This window comes from Mesoplodon mirus, assembly GCF_964341445.2.
Source record: "Mesoplodon mirus genome assembly, chromosome: 15".
Taxonomy (NCBI): domain Eukaryota; kingdom Metazoa; phylum Chordata; class Mammalia; order Artiodactyla; family Ziphiidae; genus Mesoplodon; species Mesoplodon mirus.
In genome coordinates this window covers 26,389,686-26,410,625 of record NC_138991.1, presented here as the reverse complement: position 1 = coordinate 26,410,625, position 20,940 = coordinate 26,389,686, and the positions used below count along the sequence as shown (strand labels likewise).

Genomic DNA, 20,940 nt, shown 5'->3' with positions numbered 1-20,940 from the left:
CAAATAATTAGCCAAGTTGTGAATGTAAAAGAAAAGTTCTTGAAGGAAATTAAAAGTGCTACCTCAGTGAACACAGGAATGATAAGAAAGCAAAACAGCCTTATTGCTGATGTGAAGAAAGTCTGAGTGGTCTGGATAGAAGACCAAACTAGCCGCAACTTTCCTTTAAGCCAAAGCCTTATCCAGAGCAAAGCCCAACTCTCTTTAATTCTTTGAAGGCTGAGAGAGGTGAGGAAGCTGCAGAAGAGAAGTCTGAAGCTAGCAGAAGTTGGTTGATGATGTTTAAGAGGAGAAGCCCATCTCTGTAACATAAAAGTGCAAGGTAAAGCAGCAAGTGCTGATGTAGAACCTGTAGCAAGTTATCCAGAACATCTAGCTAAGATAAGTAATGAAGGTGGCTACACTAAACAACAGATTTTCAGTGTAGACAGAACAACTTTCGATTGGAAGAAGACACCAACTAGGACTTTCATAGCTAGAAAGGAAAAGTCAAAACCCAGCTTCAAAGGACAAGCTCTCTTGTTAGAGGCTAATGCAGCTAGTGATTTTAAGTTGAAACCAGTGCTCGTTTACCATTCCAAAAATCCTGGGGCCCTAAAAAATTATGCTAAATCTACTCTGCATATGCTCTAGAAATGGAACAACAAAGCCTGAATGACAGCACATCTGTGTATAACATGGTTTACTGAATACTTTAAATCTGCTGTTGAGACCTACTGCTCAGAAAAAAAGATTCCTTTCAAAATATTACTGCTTATTGACAATGCACCTGGTCACCCAAGAGGTCTGATGGAGATGTAGAACATGATTAGTGTTTTCATGCCTGCTAACCCAACATCCATTCTGTAGCCATGGATGAAGGAGTCATTTCAACTTTCAAATCTTATTATTTAAGGAATACATTTTATAAGGCTATAGCTTCCATACATAGTTATTCCTCTAATGGATGCTGGCAAAGTAAATTGCAAACCTTCTGGAAAGGACCCACCATTCTAGATGCCATCAAGAACATTTGTGATTCATGGGAAGAGGTCAAAATATCGACATTAACAGGAGTTTGGAAGAAGTTGATCCCAACCCTCATGAATGAGTTTGAAGGGTTCAAGATTCTAGAGGAGGAAGAAACTGCAGATGTGGTGGAAGTAGCAAGACAGCTAGAATTACAAGTGGAGCCTGAAGATGGGACTGAATTGCTTCAATCTCGTGATAAAAGTGGAACAGATGAAGAGTTGCTTCTTGTGGATGAACAGAGAAAGTGGTTTCTTGAGGTGGAGTCTCCTCCCGGAAAAGATGCTGTGAAGATTGTTGAAATGACAACAAAGGATTCAGAATATTACATAAACTTCGTTGATAAAGCAGTGGCAGGGTTTGAGAGGATAGACTCCAATTTTGGAAGAAGTTCTTCTGTGGGTAAAATGCTGTCAAGTAGCATTACCTGCTATGGAGAAATTATTCATGAAAGAGTCATTCGATGTGGCATATTTTATTTTATTGTCTTATTTAGAGAAATTGCAACGGCCACCCAAGTCTTCAACAGCCACCATCCTGACCAGTCAGTAGCCATCAGCATTGAGGTGAGACCCTCCACCAGCAAAAAGATCATGACTCAATGAAGGCTTAGGTGATGGTTAGCATTTTTTAGCAATAAAGCTTTTTATTTTTTATTGATTTTTTTTTTAACAATTTTCTTAAATTAATTACTTTATTTTTGGCTGTGCCGGGTCTTCGCTGCTGTGTGCGGGCCCTCTCCAGTTGCGGCAAGCGGGGGCCACTCCCCGCCGCGCTGCGTGAGCCTCTCACCACAGTGGCCCCAGGCGTGCGGGCCTCAGCAGTTGTCGCATGAGGGCTCAGCAGTTGTGGCTCGCGGGCTCCAGACCACAGGCTCAGCAGCTGTGGCACATGGGCTCAGTTGCTCCGAGGCATGCGGGATCCTCCCGGACCAGGGATCGAACCCATGTCAGCCTGCATTGGTAGGCAGATTCTTAACCACTGTACCACGAGGGAAGTCCAATAAAGCTTTTTTAAATTAAGGTATGCACATTGTTTTTTTAGACATAACGCTATCATGCACTTAATAGACTGCAGTGTAGTGTAAACATAACTTACATGCATTGGGAAACCAAAAACTTGGTGTGGTTTGCTTTATTGCGATAATCACTTTATTGCAGTGGTCTGGAACTGAACCCAAACTCGCAGTATCTCCAAGATTTGCTTGTAATAACTTTTTGTAGAGTCTACAGTAGTCCTACCATGTGTCATTTTTGGGTCTGTTTCTATTTATTTTTCTTGTCATTATGGGTTAAATTTCTCTGGTTTGTATTCTTAATAATTTTTTTTATTGGATACCAGACATGAATTTAACTTTGGGTCCTGGATATTTTTGTATTCATGTTAATATATATTTTTAAGTTTTATTTATTTTTGGCTGTGTTGGGTCTTCATTGATGCACACAGGCTTTCTCCAGTTGTGGTGAGCAGGGGCTACTCTTCCTTTCAGTGCACGGGGTTTCTCATCGCGGTGGCTTCTCTCTTTTTTTTTTTTTTTTTTTTTTTTTGCGGTACACGGGCCTCTCACTGTTGTGGCCTTTCCTGTTGTGGAGCACAGGCGGACGCACAGGTTCAGCGGCCATGGCTCACAGGCCCAGCCACTCCGAGGCATGTGGGATCTTCCCAGACCGGGGCACGAACCCGTGTCCCCTGCATCGGCAGGCGGACTCTCAACCATTGCGCCACCAGGGAAGCCCTGGTGGCTTCTCTTGTTGTGGAACGTGGGCTCTAGGCACGCAGGCTTCAGTAGTTGTGGCTCATGGGCTCTAGAGCACAGGCTCAGTAGTTGTGGCACACGGGCTTAGTTGCTCTACGGCATGTGGAATCTTCCCGGGCCAGGGCTCGAACCCATGACCCCTGCATTGGCAGGCGGATTCTTAACCACTGCTCCACCAGGGTAGTCCCCATGTTAATATTTTTGAGCTTTGTTCTGAAATGCAGGTAAAGTTACTTGGAAATGTATCCTTTGGGGTCTTGCTTTTAAGCTGTGTTAGGTGGAGTTTATCCTTCCTGTGTTTATTTTTATAAAGATACACAGATATATGTTTTCTGGTTTCCTTTTCTTTCTTTTACAAAAATGGCCTATATGTGTTCTTTTCATTCGTTCTTCCTTCATGCTCATAACTGTCTTTTTCCTTACAGTTCTAATATTCTTACTCAGGCAGTAATTACCCCTGGCCTAGCTATTGCATTCGTCTCTTAATTAGTGCTCTAGTTTTCAGACTCTTTCCATCTCTAATGTGGTGTTCCAGTTGCTGTTGGAATGATTCTAAAGTACAACTCTGATAATGCCACTGCACTGCTTTTCAGTGCCTACAGCAGTGGGATTCACATTTTTTTTAAATTATTTCCCCAATGATAATTAAAAAAAAATACTGAGTTCACATCCTCAGTGTGTGTATGTATATATTTGTTTATTTATACATCATATATATGTACTATTAGATGTAAGCATATGTTCTTTTATAACATGTCCATTGTGAAATACACCCTAAAACAAATTTTCAAGTATTTTAAAATTATACTATATTTTGAAAATAAATAGTAAACATTAGAGTGAAATTATTAAATGGCAGAAGGTATGTTTCAACTAGTCTTATCTCATTTTGAATGTTTGGGCTAACATCTTTTTGGGCATGCTTTGCTCGTTGTTGACTTTATCGTGTAACATACCTGATGAAGAGTTTATATACTTGCTATAAAATTGTCAGCTCTTCTGTTTTCTTAGTGTCCCTTATACTTGCATTAACAGTATTACCTCAAAACTGCCTCTTCTTTATGGTAATGTTAGTAAGCCTGGTTAAAATTAGATATAAAGTCTGTTAATCTACCTAGCTATGCATATGAAACATGCTGAAAAGAATTTCAGAATACTGAATATGATGTAGGAGTGATACAGGAATTGAGAAAGGGCAGCTGTGTCATTCCATATACAAAATGGGTAAAGCTTAATTTCGTGTTCTGTCTTTGGATTAAAAATATATGTGGGGGATTCCCTGGTGGTCCAGTGGTTAGGACTCTGTGCTTTCACTGTTGAGGGCATGGGTTCAGTCCCTGTTTGGGGAACTAGGATCCCACAAGCCACGTGGTGTGGCCAAAAAAAAAAGATACACCTCCTGATTATTCTGTATGTTTAAATATTTTAGCATTTTGTATCAGTTAGCTTTGCTGTGTAATAAATCATCCCCAGATGTGATGCTTCAACTCAGTTCCTTGGGAGAATTTGTTGAACGGGCTTTGTTTCTGGTTTGGTCTGGTTCAGATTATCCAGTTATCTGGGCTTAGCTTTTCATGTATCTGTGGTCAGCTGGAGGGATGGCTGGAGGCTTGCTTGATATGTTAGGCAGAATTCTAAAATGATCCTAGGACTTCCCTGGTGGTCCAGTGGTTAAGTCTCTGTGCTTCCACTGCAGGGGGAGTGGGTTCGAGCCCTGGTGGGGGAACTAAGATCCTGCATGCTGCATGGCACGGCAAAAAAAAAAAAAGATCCTAATAATTCATGCCTTTCTGTAATCTCTTTCTTGGGCATGGGAGTGAGATTTGCAATTGGCTTCTCACCAATAGGATATGGCAAAGGTGAAGAGAGTTTACAGATGTATTTAAGATCTCTAGTCAGTTACCTCAAAGAGCTATTATCTTGAGTTGGCCTGACCCAATCAGGGAAGCCCTTTAAAAGAGGACCTGGAGGTCAGAGATGGGAGAAGTAAGCTGCTATATTGTGAGAGGGCCACACGGCAAGAACTGCCGAGGTCCCTAGGAGCTGAGTGAAAGATCCAGATGACAGCCAGCAAGAAGGTGACCTTAACTCTGCACCACAAGAAATTTTCTGCCAATAACCACATGATCTTGGAAAAGGACACTGAGTTCCAGAAAAGAAAGCACCTTGGTTGACACCTCGATTTGAAACTTATGAGCCCCTGAGCAGAGAACCCAGCTAAACCATGCCCAGATTCCTCACCCCTGAAAATTGAGATAATAAGTGTGTGTTGTTTTAAACTACTAAGTTTGTGACAGTTTGTTACACAACAGTAGAAAACTAATATACTTGATGTCTAGGATGGCCTTAGTATAATTTTATCTTTTCCAGAATGGAATAGAATCATACAGAAAGCCTTTTGAGATTGGCTTTTTTCACTCAGCATAACACCTGAGGTTTATCAAAGTTGTTATGTATATCAACCCTTCCATTTTATTGTTTGATAGTATTCCACTTTATGGGACATATCATAGGTTGTTTAGTCATTCTTATACTGAAGAACATTTGAATTGTTACCAATTTGGGGCTGTTACAAATAAAACTACTGTGAGGGCTTCCCTAGTGGCGCAGTGGTTGAGAGTCTGCCTGCCGATGCAGGGGATGCGGGTTCGTGCCCCGGTCCGGGAAGATCCCACATGCCGCGGAGCAGCTGGGCCCGTGAACCATGGCTGCTGAGCCTGCGCGTCCGGAGCCTGTGCTCCGCAACGGGAGAGGCCACAACAGTGAGAGGCCCGCGTACCACACAAAAAAAACAAAAAACAAACAAACAAAAAAACTACTGTGAAAATTTGCATGCAGGTTGCGGTGTGAAAACATTTTTATTTCTTTGGGATAAATCTATGAGTGGAATTGCTGGGTCATATGCTGTGTGTGTGTGTGTGTGTGTGTGTGTGTGTGTGTTTTCACTGTTCTCATCAGTTTATTTTATTTTATTATTTTTTTTTAAATTGGAGTATAATTGCTTTTTACAATGTTGTGTTAGTTTCTGCTGTACAATGGAGTGAATCAGCTATATGTATACGTACCTCTCCTCACTCTTGGACCTCCCCCACCCCATCCCACCCATCTAGGTCATCACAGAGCACTGAGCTGAGCTCCCTGCGCTGCTATATATGTGTTTAACTATAGGAAACTGCCACACTTTTCCAGATTGGTAGTACCATTTTTTGTTCTCACTAGCAATGTATGTGTGAGTTGTTCTGCTTTCTCATTAGCACTTGATATTGTTGGTATTTTTCCTTTTATCCATTCATAATAGAATCTCATATGACCTTTAATTTGCATTTCCCTTATGGCTAATTATGTTGAATATCTTCCCTTATGTTCCATCTGAATATCTTTTTTTTTGGTGCAGTTTATGTTCATGTCTTTTGTCCAATTTCTAATAGGATTGTTTTCTTATTGTTGACTGTAAAGTGTACTGGATAGAAGTTATTTGTTGGATATGTGACTTGGAAATATTTTCTCCTAGTGTGTGGCTTATCTTTTCATGTTTTTAGGAGTGTCTTTTATAGAGGAAAGGTTTTTGAATCTTGATGGAGTCTAATTTATCAGTTTTTAAAATTTATAGATTTGTTTTTGTGTTTGTGTGCATCATGTCTTAAGAACTCTTTGCCTAACTCTGGATGATAGAAAATTTTTTCCTTATATTTTCTTCCAAAAGTTTTACATTTTACATTTAGGTCTACAATTTCTTTTGAGTTAATTTTTTAATTAGGTGTAAGGTTATGTTAAGGTTGTTTTTTTTTTTTTTTTCTTTTTGCCTCTGGATGGCCTTGTTCCAGCACTATTTAAATTGCTTTTACACCTCAGTAAAAAATCAGTTGGCCATATTTTTAAAAGATTCTGCTTTTGGTCTCTCTTCCATTAATCTATATGGCTTTTCCTCTGTCAGTACCTTGTTATCTTGATTACTGTTGTATACCCATATGATAAGTTGTAAAATTAGGTGATGTGCTTCCTCCAACTTTATTCTTTTTCAGAATTGTTTTACCTATTATAATATCTTTGCCTTTCCGTATAGAACTGTCTTAACTATATGTGCAAAATACTTTGTTGAGATTTTAGTAGTAAATACATTAAACCAGTAGATCAGTTTGGGGAGAATTGACACCTTAACTATGCTGAATCTTCCAGTTTATGGATGGTATGACTTTTCATTTACTTAGATTGTTTTTGGTATTTTCATCAGCAGTTTTTGGTTTTTAGCATACAGAGTCTATGCATGTTTTGTTAGATCTATACCTTAATATTTAATTTTTGGAGAAGCTATTGTAAATGGTATTGTGTTTTTACTTTTGGTTTCTAATTGTTGATTGCTAGCATATAGATAGTACTGATTTTTTTTTTTATGTTGACCTCTGTCCTATGAATGTGATAAACTCACTTGTTCTAGGAGTTTTTCCTTTAGATTACTTGGGATTTTCTATGTAGATTATCATGTTATCCATGAATAGGACCAATTTCATATATTCTTTCTGTTGTATGTGCCTTTTATTTCCTTTTCTTGACTGATTTCACAGGCTAGGATTTCAGGGGTTGTGTTGAATAGGAGAGGTGAGTGTGGACATCCTTGCCTTCTTCTCAATCTTAGTGGGAAAGCATTCAGTCTTTTACCATTAGTATGATGTTAGCTATAGATATTTTGTAGATGCTCTTCATTGAGTTGAGGAAGTTCTATTCCTAGTTTGCTGAAAGTTTTTATCATGAATGTGTATTGAATTTTGTCAAAAATTATCCAGCTTTAATAAATACATGGTTGCTTTTTTTAATACATATCTCATTGTTTTAATTGATATTTCTTGTGATAAATGATGATGAGTACCTTCTCACGTACTTATTGGCCATTTGTATCATCTTCATATGTGAATTGTCTATTAAAGTGTTTTGCCCATTTAAAAAATAATTTATTTTTTAACAGTGATTAAACTTTCAGAAAAGTCTTAAATACAATGCAAAAAAGATCTCTTTTCCTGAACCATTTTAGGGCCTTGTTACAATACCTTAATACTTCAGTGTATATGTGTTACAGTTAAGGACATCTGCTATATTTCCATAATACATGTATCAAATTCAGAAAATTACATTGAGTTATTTTTGCCATCTAATCTTCCGATTCCATGTAAGTTTTGTTAATTGTCCCTGTAATATCCTTTATGCCTAAAGGATCTGGTTCAGAATTACATGTTGTGGGACTTCCCTGGTGGTCCAGTGGTTAAGACTCTGTGCTTCCAATGCAGGAGGCGTGGGTTCGATCCCTGGTGGGGGAACTAAGAGCCCACATGCTGTGCAATGCAGCCAAGAAAGAAAAAAAAAAGCAGAATTACATGTTGTATGTAGTTGGTATAAGGAGTTGGTCTCCTTCAGTCAAGAACAGTTCCTTCATCTTTCCTTGACTTTCATGACCTTGACTCTTTTGAAGATTATTTCATAGTTATTTCATAAAATGTTGTTCATTTTGGGTTTTCTTAGGTTTTCTCATGATTCGATTCAAGTTATGCATCTGTGTCAGGTATTATCAGAGAAGTGATGCTTCTTAGTGCATCTTGTCAGTTGGCTCATTATTTCTACTTGTCCTATTACTAATGCTGTCTACTTTTTTGTCACTTGGTTAAGGAACATCTGCCAGACTTCATCACTGTAAAACTCCTCTTTTTCCCCCTTTTAATAACTATTTTGTGGGAGGGGCTTTTAAGCTCTGTGATTTCCCATTCTTATAAATTTCGGTTTGTTTATATCGGTATGAAATCATGGTTTTCTATTTTATTCAGTGTGTTATAATCTGTTATTGTTACTTATTTAGATGTTCAAATTGTCCCTGATTTGGCTGGTGGGAATTTTGTCAGTGTGGCTTCTGTGTCCCTTTGACATATTCCCATCATTCCTGGAGTGCTGTCTTCTTTCTGGCAAAAGATGATCTAGGCTCACTGTGTACTTTCCCTGCCTTAGCCCTTATTATTAGCATTTCTGCACAGAGCCCTGGTTCTTTTAATGTGTAGTGGCATTTAGAAGCCAGGATCTAGGTTTTAGATATGCTTGATGTTATTGGGGTGTTGCTGATCTCAGTTCCTCTCAGTGAGAAGCAGCTAAGGAATATTTGAGTGTATTTACATACATATACATATATGCACTTATATACATATATGCCCTTATATCTATATTTATGTGTAGTTTTATCTAAATATATTGAAAACCATAAGTTTACACTAATAACACAAATTCTAATGCAAACCCAGAGGGTTCATTCTACTTTTCTGCCTTTCCATATTTAAAAAAAACTTTTTAAATTGAACATTAAAAAAATCTATTTATTTATTTATTTTTGGCTGCATTGGGTTTTCGTTGCTGCACACAGGCTTTCTCTAGTTGCAGCGAGCGGGGGCTACTCTTTGTTGTGGTGTGCAGGCTTCTCATTGCGGTGGCTTCTCTTGTTGCGGAGCACGGGCTCTAGGCGAGCGGGCTTCAGTAGTTGTGGCTCACGGGCTCTAGAGCGCAGGCTCAGTAGTTGTGGCACATGGGCTTAGTTGCTCCGCAGCATGTGGGAATCTTCCCGGACCAGAGCTCAAACCCATGTCCCCTGCATTGGCAGGCGGATTCTTAACCACTGTGCCACCAGGGAAGTCCTCTGTATTTTTTTTAGCATTCATTTATTTTTTTTTATTTATTTTGGCTGCGCTGGGTCTTAGTTGTGGCACGAGGGATCTTCATTGAGGCATGCGGGATTTTTAGTTGTGGCCTGAGGACTTCTTAGTTGCAGCATGCGAACTGTTAGTTGCGTCATGCATGCGGGATCTAGTTTCCTGATTGGGTATCGAACCCGGGCTCCCTGCATTGGGAGCACAGAGTCTTTACTCACTGGACCACCAGGGTAATCCCTCCCTTTCCATATTTGTAACTCACTTCTCCAGCAGTAAGAAATCCAACTCCTATTTTTCCTGTTATCTCTATATGTCTAGTATATCTCTTAATATATTTACTTGTTTAATTTTCCCACTCTTATATAACTAATCTCTCCCATCACTGTTGCTGCCTTTCCCTCATGAAGATGCCCTCTTGAATTCCAACACCCTCTGCTAGGTTGGCCCCCATGGATGATGGCCTCGCCTGCTCAGACTCTGATCCCCTACAGCAGGCTGCCGTCTCATATAAGCGCCCTCCTCACCCAACTTGGGCTTTGATACTCTGCCCCTTGTCATTCCTTGTTTGGGAATTTCACCCTTTTTTAGCTCTCACTACCACACCATGCTGCCCTCACATGTGAATACCTTCTGTTCCCCACTCAGGCTCTGACATCCTACTCTTGGCCACTGGGGCTCCTTTCCCCACATTTCTCGTACACACACCTAATGGGAGGAAGAAAATAACAGCCCTTCCCCTTTTATTTTTAAATTGAAGTATAGTCATTTTGGTTTCCATTTGTAGATTTAAAAAAAACTATACCCTGGATACAAGTCCTTTGTCAGATAGGTATTGCAGATATTTTTACCAATCTGTAGGCTGCCTTTTCAATTTTTTTTTTTTAACATCTTTCTTCTTTTTTTGACCGTGCCACGTGGCTTTCGGGATCTTAGTTCCCCTACCAGGGATCAAACCCAGGGCCACAGCAGTGAAAGCACCAAGTCCTAAACACTGGACTGCCAGGGAAGTCCCTGCCTTTTCATTTTTATTAAGCTGTCTTTGATTAGAAATTTTCAATTTTGAGAAAGTCCATTTTAAAAATTTAATGAAAGTATATAGTTAATGTTTTTAGAAATCTTTCCTTTCCAATGAATATTTTATGACATTTTCTTCTATAGAAGCTGTATATATTTGGCTCTTATATTTAGGTTTGGCTCCCTACTTTGTCTACTTTGTATCTAGTTATTTGCTCAGGTCTAGAATAAACATTTAGTACTTTCAGAATTGCCAACCTATTCTCCTATGAAAAATCTAACTAGAGCTCAATATTACCTTCAGTAATATAAAAGCACAGATTCACAAGGTTCTTCAAGGCAGTGGCATTTCTATTTGTAAAATATTAAAAAGACATCTAAATGCCGGCATGTGGGGAAGTAATTGCATAAATAAAGTTCGGTACGTCTGCGTTGTGGAGTATTATGCATCTGAGAAGAGAATGAGGGAGAATATCTATGAAATGAAAGAGTCATTTCCAGGATACTTTTTTTGGGGGGGCTGCACCTCACAGCATGTGGGATCTTAGTTCTTCTACCTGAGATCGAAACCGCGCCCCCTGCATTGGAAGCGTGGAGTCTTAACCGCTGGACTGCCAGGGAAGTCCCAGGATACATTGTTAAGTGAAAAAAGTATTTTTCACTTTGCTATATATAGCGTGCCATTTTTTTGTCTGAGGATGAAGGGGAAATTAGATGTATATATTATCATTTGTGTCAAAAGAAACACAAGAGAAATAAGCTGGAAACTAATGAGATTGGTTACCTAACCAGGGGATGGGTAGGAATGGATTGGAAAGCTGGGGAGTTGGGGGAGGAAGAAAGGGATAAAGTGGGGGAGTGTCAGTTCTCTGAGTGTAACCCTTTAGATAACTGTGACTTTTATAACCATGTTAGAGTTCACATTTACTTCAAAAGTAAAATGATAAAGATGAGGAATAAAAAGCAACATGGATTACAAACAGAAAAGATGAAGCCTAATGCTATTACTAACTATAAAAGTCCTCTTGATATGGTCAGACACAATGGTTTTGTTCTTCTTTCTAAAGGTTGGTCCTACTGCTGTCCTTATTCCAGTTCTCAATATGGACTGTTTATCGGGTGGGCAACCATCCTGGTTTGCCCAGGATTGAGGAATTTCCTGGGGTGCAGGACTCTCGGTGCTAAACTGAGGAAAGTCCCAGACACACCTGGGGCAAGTTGGTTACCCTGTCTGACATGCATATAGCTGTTTTCCTGGGAGTTCCTTTCATTCTCACCTTAGGAATTCTCATCACCTTTCTCCTGTGTTATAGCCTCTCTTTCCTATACCTCACGCAGGTGTTGTTTTTGTTATTTATTTACGTAACACATTCTCCAGTTGCTTCCTGAGAACAGGTGCATAGGAGGTAAATTATTTGAGACCTTACATGTTTTTGTTCTGTGTTCCATACTGGATTATGGGTTTGACTCAGAATTCCAAAAGATGTTATTCTATTAGATTCTCTAAAACTGCTCTTGAGATGCGTGATGCCATTCTGACTTCATTGTCACGTAATGTGTTCTCTCTGATTAGAAGATTTTAGGATCTCTTTTTCAATCCTGTATTCTCACATTTCATGGTGAGGTGTTGTGGAATGGGTCTTTTTTCATTCATTGTGCTGGGCATTTTGCCTTATTAAACCTGGAAACTCAGGTCTTTTGATTTTGGGAAAACTTGTGTCTTTTTCGGTTTTCTCTTTCTGGAACTTTTGTTTGTTGTATGTGGGACTTTTCTTGATGCAGCAGCCTTGTTCTCTCTTTCTAGTCACTTCTCTGAGAAATAGCCTATTGGTTGTTATTGCTGATTTTGGGGGGGGGCGGTATTATTTATAATTACTAGCACGTTGCTCATATTCTCTGATGTTCCTTTATTTTTTAAAAATAGCATTTTGTACTTGTTTTTGGACTGTCTCTTAGAGGACATTTGCTATGAGATCTTCATTATCTGTTTCCTTTCAGTTCCCCCTTTGTTTATTTTGGTCGCTATCCTTCATATAACAGTAGTGCTTACTTATCTGGTGGTCATTGATAGGTCATTTACGGGGAGAACTGACAGATTCTGTGCTTGTGGGCACTGCTTGTTGACTGTGGTAGAGTGAGGACCTGGATGTTTTTTTGGAATCCCCCAATTATCTGTACTTTGAAGGTGTATTTTTTTAGGCTGGGCACTTTTTGCAGGAGGAGAGATCCTCCCATCTCTTGCCAGGTAGCCAAGAGTAGGCTGGGGCTGTAGGGCTGCCACTATTTGGGGAGCTTTGGGAGCCGTAGTTGGGGGAGAGAGCTAATGGTGTCACCGTTTTGTATATGGTCTTTGACTTAATGCTTCTGTTTATGGAGTGTGGCACCTCAGTCTCTCCCCACTCCTTGAACTGGCGTCTTCTATTCCAGAACCTCTCTGGTTTAGTCCAGTCACAATATAAATCTCCTGTTTTCTTCTGGAGCTGGAGAAGGGTATTGCTTGACTGTTTGGGGACAGAGAGGAGATCTGAGGGGTCTGACTTCTTGTTTGGACTTCCAGCCACTTCTATTTTCATTCCCATGCCTCACCCCTGTCTGCAGTGGTTCCTGGTACCTCTTAATCCCTGCCCCCTTGGGGGTTTTACAGTAGAGCTGGCTTGCTCTTTGTGGCTTTTCCCTCTGCAGTCTTAGACTTGGTTTTCTTTCCCCTGCTGAGTCATCACTTCTTGTCTTCCTGTTATTCATCTTCTAGAATTTTATTGATAGTTCTCATCTACTGCCTTTTCTTCCCTCTTTCTCTTTGTGCATATGTACTTTTTAAAATGCAGCCATTCTAAATGAGGCTTCAGGAGTTTGCAGAGAGCTGTGTGTGTTCATTTCGCCAAGTTTAAATGGAAGCTGCAGCCTTTGTGCAGAGAAAGTGAGAAATGCCTTTGACTTCCATACCAAACCCTACCCTTGTACATGCCATCCAGGCCCGTGGCCCTTGTTCCTTCCCAGTAGCAACCAACTACTGTCATCAATTTAATGTGCATCCTTCTTACTCATATGTGTCCATGAAAAATGTGTGGTTTGTTTATACAGATGTATTTTTTTACTCCTTTTACCTACCGTTTAATAGTGCATCATATCAATATACCTTTTTATTTATCCAGTCCCCTATTGTGGACGTTTAGGTTTTTCACAGTTTTTCCAGTTTTTCATTATTACCAACTATAATAGTAAAATTGCTGCAATAATCATCCTTTTACTTTTGTAGTCTTCATATGCAAATGTGTGAAATTTTTCTAGGAGATACTTCCCTATCTTTTAATGGGTGAAATGGAGGTGATTTGGAGGTGCTGTGTGGGGCTCAAAAATATTTCATTACATTTTCTTTACCTGTGATGAGAAAAGTTGAATTATAAAACTTCCAAATCTTTTCAAAAATTCTATCAAGAAGCGTGTGCTTTTTTAATGGTCTAGTAACCCCTTATTAACAATACGGAAATCTGAAATATTTTGAGAACTGACAAAATTTATTCCTAACTCACTTGGCAGTAAAACTTGACTTGCTTCAACTCATTTGGTGGCAAATCTCTGATCTAGACTGACAAGGACACTTTAAACCTATTTCTTTCACCTGGTATGTACATATATGTTAATTCAAAAAGTATTACTGTGTTTGAATTATGGGTTGCTGCTGGTGTTGCCATTGTAAAATTCAAGAAATCCTAAGTTCTTAAACACATCTAGACCCAGGGGTTTCAGAGGAGGAATCATGGGCCTATGGTCCCCATCAGCTAGAAACTTTGTTTGCAGATGTGGGTGGCACATCACAAATGAGCATTTTTCTGGTTGATGGAATCTACTTTTTTGTCATTAATGAGATCTCAGACAATTTATTGTCTTTAAACTGTACTCCAAGAATGTGTTCATTTTTTAAATAACAGGTCTTTTCTTTGACAGCTGTAATATTGAAATTGCTTCTGATGATGCAAATGGATTTCAAATTGAAAGAACTTTTTTTACATTAAGTATTTTAAAAAAGGATAAAGCCTGTTCTCAAGCATACACAGAGGTTGCTTTACAAGTTCTAATCTTTCTTTAGGATTCACATAACAAAGTTAAAACATAACAACGGACCATTGTCTAAAAATGAATTTTAACTTTCGATCTATAAACTTTCTATACACTTTAATGTTTTGTATGTGGTTTTTATCAATTTTGATTAGATTCTTTCATGTTTTTAGAGCTGTCAAATTTAGTAAGCAAATTTTTATCCAGGTTTTTTGGGATGTAACCCACAGACCATATAGTTTAACCATTTAAGGTGTACAATGCAGTGGCTTTTAGTATATTCATAAACTTATGCAACTGTCACCATTATATAATTCCAGAACATTTTCATTGCCCTTAAAAGAAACCCCATACCCTTTAGCAGTCATTTCCTATTCTCCCCTCCCCCAGCCCCTAGCAACTGCTAATCTTACTCACTTCATTACTAGAGCTTTTTTTAAAAAAAAAAAAAAAAAAATGCAGAGCGTCTCATCTTGTTCTTCTTCAGGAGTGTCTTGGCTTATTTGTGGCCCATTGCTTGTCCCTGTACAGTCAAGTTCTACCAAAAAAAAAGAGAAAAATCTGGTTGAGAGTTTTATTGCAATTTCATTGAACCTACAAGTCAATTTGAGAAGAGTTGACATCTTTACAGTGTTGAGTCTTCTTAATCAAGAACATGGTGTAGCTCTCCATTTACTAAGTTTTAAACCTTTCTTGATAAAGTTTTGTTTTCTTCATAAAATGATTGTTTCTTTTGTGAGCTTCATCTCAGAGTAACGTGTTCTTTGTTATAAATCACATTTTCTAATTCCTGGTATTATTGCTGATGTTAGGATCACTTGTGTTTTTAATGTGATTTTGAATCTTACAGCCTTGCTGAATTTCTTACTAGGTCGGAATCCCTTGCATCTTCAATGTGGATAATTATACTTATCTGGAATAACGACACTCTGGTTTCTTCTAATTCCTTCTTGTTTCTTTTTCTTATGCATTGGTTAGGAACTCTAATATACTGTTGAATGGTCAGTACGTTCTTAGTTTTTTGTGTGTTTTTTTGGTTGTTTTTTTTTTTTTTGCGGTACGCGGGCCTCTCACTGCTGTGGCCTCTCCCGTTGCGGAGCACAGGCTCCGGACGCGCAGGCTCAGCGGCCATGGCTCACGGGCCCAGCCGCTCCGCGGCATGTGGGATCCTCCCGGACCGGGGCACAAACCTGCGTCCCCTGCATCGGCAGGCGGACTCTCAACCACTGCGCCACCAGGGAAGCCCCTCTTAGTTTTTAATAATATACATTAAACAACCCTCAGATCAGCCTTCTCTAAGAGAGTACAGATTTCTTGTTGAGGACAGGTTTGTCAGACCCATAAAGAAAGCAAAGGCATACCTGAAATTTACTTATCGTTTTTTTGTTGTGAATCCTGGGTGGTTTAAAACTTAATCGGGGCTTCCCTGGTGGCGCAGTGGTTGAGAGTCCGCCTGCCGATGCAGGGGACACGGGTTCGTGCCCCGATCCCGGAGGATCCCACATGCCGCGGAGCGGCTGGGCCCGCGAGCCATGGCCGCGGAGCCTGTGTGTCCGGAGCCTGTGCTCCGCAACGGGAGAGGCCACAGCAGTGAGAGGCCCGCGTACAGCAAAAAAAAAAAAAAAAAAAAAAAAAAAAAAAACTTAATCGGTTTAAATTTTAGCGTTCCATTTTATTCATGTTTGGGGCTTCTTGTATTTACAGTGCATTTTATTTTTTAAAATATTTGACTTATGGGAAAATATTGTATCTGGGTTTATTTATTAATGCTGGTTGCTTTTTCCCCCATCACTAGCCTGTTTGCCAGTTGCCTTGCCAAACTAATATATTTTATGTATTTTAAAAACATTTATTGGGCTTCCCTGGTGGCGCAGTGGTTGAGAGTCCGCCTGCCGATGCAGGGGACACGGGTTCGTGCCCCGATCCCGGAAGATCCCACATGCCGCGGAGCGGCTGGGCCCGCGAGCCATGGCCGCGGAGCCTGTGTGTCCGGAGCCTGTGCTCCGCAACGGGAGAGGCCACAGCAGTGAGAGGCCCGCGTACAGCAAAAAAAAAAAAAAAAAAAAAAAAAAAAAAAAACATTTATTTGTGTTAATAGGTGAACACGGGTAAAAATTAAATGGCAGGTGTTCTTTGTACTATTTTTATTCTTACAGCTTTTCTTTAAATTTGAAATTATTTCCAAATAAAGATGTTCAAAATGTATTTGTTTGTAAAGGTAATACATGCCCTTTATCAAAATAAAAAATGATTCAGAATAGCTATAATAAAAAAAGACAAGTAACTCTTTTTCTTTTTTTTCTTTTTCTTTTTTTGGGGGGCTTTTTTGGCCATGCAGCTTTCAGGATCTTAGTTCCCCAACCAGGGATTGAATCTGTGACCCCTGCAGTGGAGTGCCGAGTCCTAACCACTGGACCGCCAGGGAATTCCCTTTTTTTTTTTTTTTAACAAATAAAAACACTTGAACAAACAACTTCAAAAAAGGAAGATATGAGAATGGCCAGTAAGCACATGAAAATGCGCTCAATATCTTTAGTCATCAGGAAAATGAAAATTAAAGCCACAGTGAGGTACTCACTGCATTAGAATGGCTCAAATAAGACTGATACCACCAAATGCTGGTGAGGATGTGGAGCACCTGGAACCCTCATACAGTGTTGCTGGGAGTGTACATCTTTGGCTTTTTTTTTTTTTTTTAATAAAGTTGAACATTCATCCATCCTATACCCCTACTGTTCTATTCTTAGATATTTACTCAGGAAAAATGAAAAGGTGTCAATAAAAGCTGTGTACAAGAATGTTCAGAGTAGCTTTGTTCATATAGCCCAAATTTGGAAATAACCCAAATGCCTTCCAACAGGAGAATAGATAAACAAATGGTTGCATATGAATGCTACTCTGTATTAACAAGTAATGAACTACTGATGTATGCAGCAGCATGGATGACTCTCATAGACATGAGACTGAGCAAAAGAAGCCAGACAAAAGAGAGTACCTACTGTATGACTGCATTTACATGTAGAACAAAAATAGGCAAAACTAATTTTTGGTGGTAGAAATTGGAACAACCATTGTCTCTGTGGGGTGGGAGGGGCAGTGTAGAGTGGGGATTGACTAGGAAGGGGGCACAAGGGAACTTTTAGGAGTGTTGGGTGTGTTCTATATCTTGGTATGCATTTTTAGAAATACATTTATTGGGCTTCCTTGGTAGCACAGTGGTTAAGAATCCGCCTGCCAATGCAGGGGACATGGGTTCCAGCCCTCGTCTGGGAAGATCCCACATGCTGCGGAGCAACTAAGCCTGTGTACCACAAGTACTGAGCCTGCACTCTAGAGCCTGTGAGCCACAATTACTGAGCCCACATGCCACAACTACTGAAGCCCACACACGTAGAGCCCATGCTCTGCAACAAGAGAAGCCACTGCAATGAGAAGCCCACGCACACTGCAACAAAGAGTAGCCCCCGCTTGCCGCAACTAGAGAAAGCCTGTGCATAGCAACAAAGACCCAATGCAGCCAAAAATAAATAAAATTAGATTTAAAAATAAAATAAAATAGGGCTTCTGTGGTGGCGCAGTGGTTGAGAGTCTGCCTGCCGATGCAGGGGGACACGGGTTCGTGCCCCGGTCCGGGAGGATCCCACATGCCGCGGAGCGGCTGGGCCCATGAGCCATGGCCGCTGAGCCTGCGCATCCGGAGCCTGTGCTCCGCAGCGGGAAAGACCACAACAGAGAGAGGCCCACAAACCGCAAAAAATAAAAATAAAAAAATAAATTTAAAAAAATGAAATGAAATCAAATAAATTTATTAATTTATTTATTTTTGACTGCATTGGGTCTTTGTTGTTGTGTGTGGGCTTTCTCTAGTTGCAGCGAGTGGGGGCTACTCTTTGTTGTGGTACACGGGCTTCTAATTGCGCTGGCTTCTCTTGTTGCGGAGCACGGGCTCAAGGCGCGTGGGCTTCAGTAGTTGTAGCATGTGGGCTCAGTAGTTGTGGCTTGCGGGCTCTAGAGCGCAGGCTCAGTAGTTGTGGCACACAGGCTTAGTTGCTCCGTGGCATGTGGAATTTTCCCGGACCAGGGCTCGAACCCGTGTCTCCTGAGTTGGCAGGTGGATTCTTAACCACTGCACCACCAGGGAAGTCCCTTGATACACATTTGTCAAAACTAATCAGATAGTATACATTTCACTCTTTGTAAATTGTACCTCAATTTAAAAAAAGCAGGGAAAGGACACAAGGGGTATACATTGATCCAAGGACATTCTCCTGCATAAGCACAATACAGTTCATCCATGTCGTTGTGAGTAGCTGTAGTTCGTTCTTTTTTTTATTATTGTATAATATCCATTTATTGAGTATTGATCAGTACATCAATCAATCCATGTAGTGATTCTACTGATGGGCACTTTGTTTATAGACGAAGTTACAAATGACGCTGTGTACATGCATGTATTTCCCTAGGGAATCCAAACCTAGGACTGACATTGCTGGGTTTTAGGATGTTTGTATCTTCAAGTGTAGCAGGTAATGCCAAACCACATTCTTAAATGCCTGGATCCACTTTCAGTGTACCTGTTCCACATCCTCATTAGCACTACTTGGTATTGTTAAACTTTAATTTTAGCCATTCTTGTGGATGTGATGTCATCTCATTGTGGTTTTAATTTGCATTGTTTTGTGTCTTCCTTACTTTATTGAGGTTAAATACCTTTCCGTTTGAATGTTGGCCATTTGGATAACCCTTTGGTACAGTGCCTAATACAGGTCTGCCTGTTTTTCTTATGGTTGCCTTTTTCTCTCTCTCTTTTTTTTTTTTTTTTTTTTTTGGCCGTGCTGCGTGGCATGCAGGATCTTAGTTCCTGGGCTAGGGATCAAACACGTGCCCCCTTCAGTGGAAGCAGAGTCCTAACCACTGGACTGCCAGGGAAGTCCCTGGGTTGCCTTTTTCTTATTGACTTATGCAGTCTAGGTACAAGTTCTTTATTGGTTATATGAATTGCAGATCTCATCTTCAACTCTGTAGGTAGCTTGCCCTTTTTACTCTATTAATGGTATCATTTGCTGAACAGAGGATATTAATTTTAATGTAGTTCAATCGATTGATTTTCTCCTTTTTAAGATAATGTCCTGGGTAAGTCTTACAAGTGTTGGGTTAAAAGATATATACAGTTTTTAGACTTTTGCTTACAGTTTACTTTCCCACTGGCTGTCTATAAACCTTTTTATACCATCTTCACTCTCACCAACAGTGTATATGTGATTTTCCCACACTCTTGCCAGAACTGGAGTTTTGGGGTCAGTTTTGACAATGTAATAGACCTCTTTTCTTCATTAAATGAATATTCTGTCTTAGTTTGCCTGTATGATTCAGGGAATAAATTTGTTGCATCATTCCAAGAACATGGCAGTCAGTAAGCCTAATTGCAAGATTAATACTAAAACTGTTCTTTAGCTTTTGATCCTGTGAGGAGCATTTATGGTTGGTAGGGAAAAGAGAGGAAGATACAAAAAGCCATTTTCTTTTTTATTAACTTAAATCAGCCTGATGTTGGCTTAAATTAATGCAAATAAACTGATGAAGACTTAATACAGTAGTCCTCCGCCGTCTGGGGGGGAATATGTTCCAGAACCCCAATTGGATGCCCAAAACTGTGGATAGTACCTAACTCTATATATACTATGTTTTTACCTACACATGCATACCTATGATAAAGTTTAATTTATATGTTAGGTACACTAAGAAAGTATCACTACGCTTGCCTTTGGGGCCATTATTTTTTATTTTTTATTTTTTTGCGGTACGCAGGCCTCTCACTGTTGTGGCCTCTCCCGTTGCGGAGCACAGGCTCCGGACGCGCAGGCTCAGCGGCCATGGCTCACGGGCCCAGCCGCTCTGTGGCATGTGGGATCCTCCCAGACCGGGACACGAACCCATGTCCCCTGCATCGGCAGGCGGACTCTCAACCACTGCGCCACCAGGGAAGCCCTGGGGCCATTATTAAGTAAAGTGAAGAGTTTCTTGAACACAAGTGCTGTGATACCATGACAGTTGATCTGATAACTGAGATGGGCACTCAGTGACTAATGGGTGGGCTACGCTGGACAAACAAATGATCCACGTCCCAGGTAGGTCGGAGCTGGACAGTGTGAGATTTTAGCACACTACTCAGAACAGCGTGCAATTTGAAACCAATGGGTTGTTTATTTCTGCTACTTTCCATTTAATATTTTTCAACCATGGTTGATTGTGGAAAGTGAAAAAAACCCTCAGATAAGGGGAGGCTACTATATAGTGGATCAAGGAATCCATGGATTTGATGAGTTAGAATTTTGTGGATTTTCCTTGTAAATTTCTGGCATATTTTTAAGTGATAGAATCATGATTTTACCTACTCTTTTTCACACTTTTACTCAAAGAAGGCATCCC

At 40.0% G+C, this 20,940-nt stretch overlaps 1 protein-coding gene across 2 annotated transcripts in view; it reads left to right on the top strand.

The window, feature by feature from the left end:
* ASXL1 (ASXL transcriptional regulator 1) overlaps window positions 1-20,940 on the top strand; it is a 68,257-nt gene that overhangs the window by 35,400 nt on the left and 11,917 nt on the right. The gene's annotated exons all lie outside the window — the stretch shown is intronic.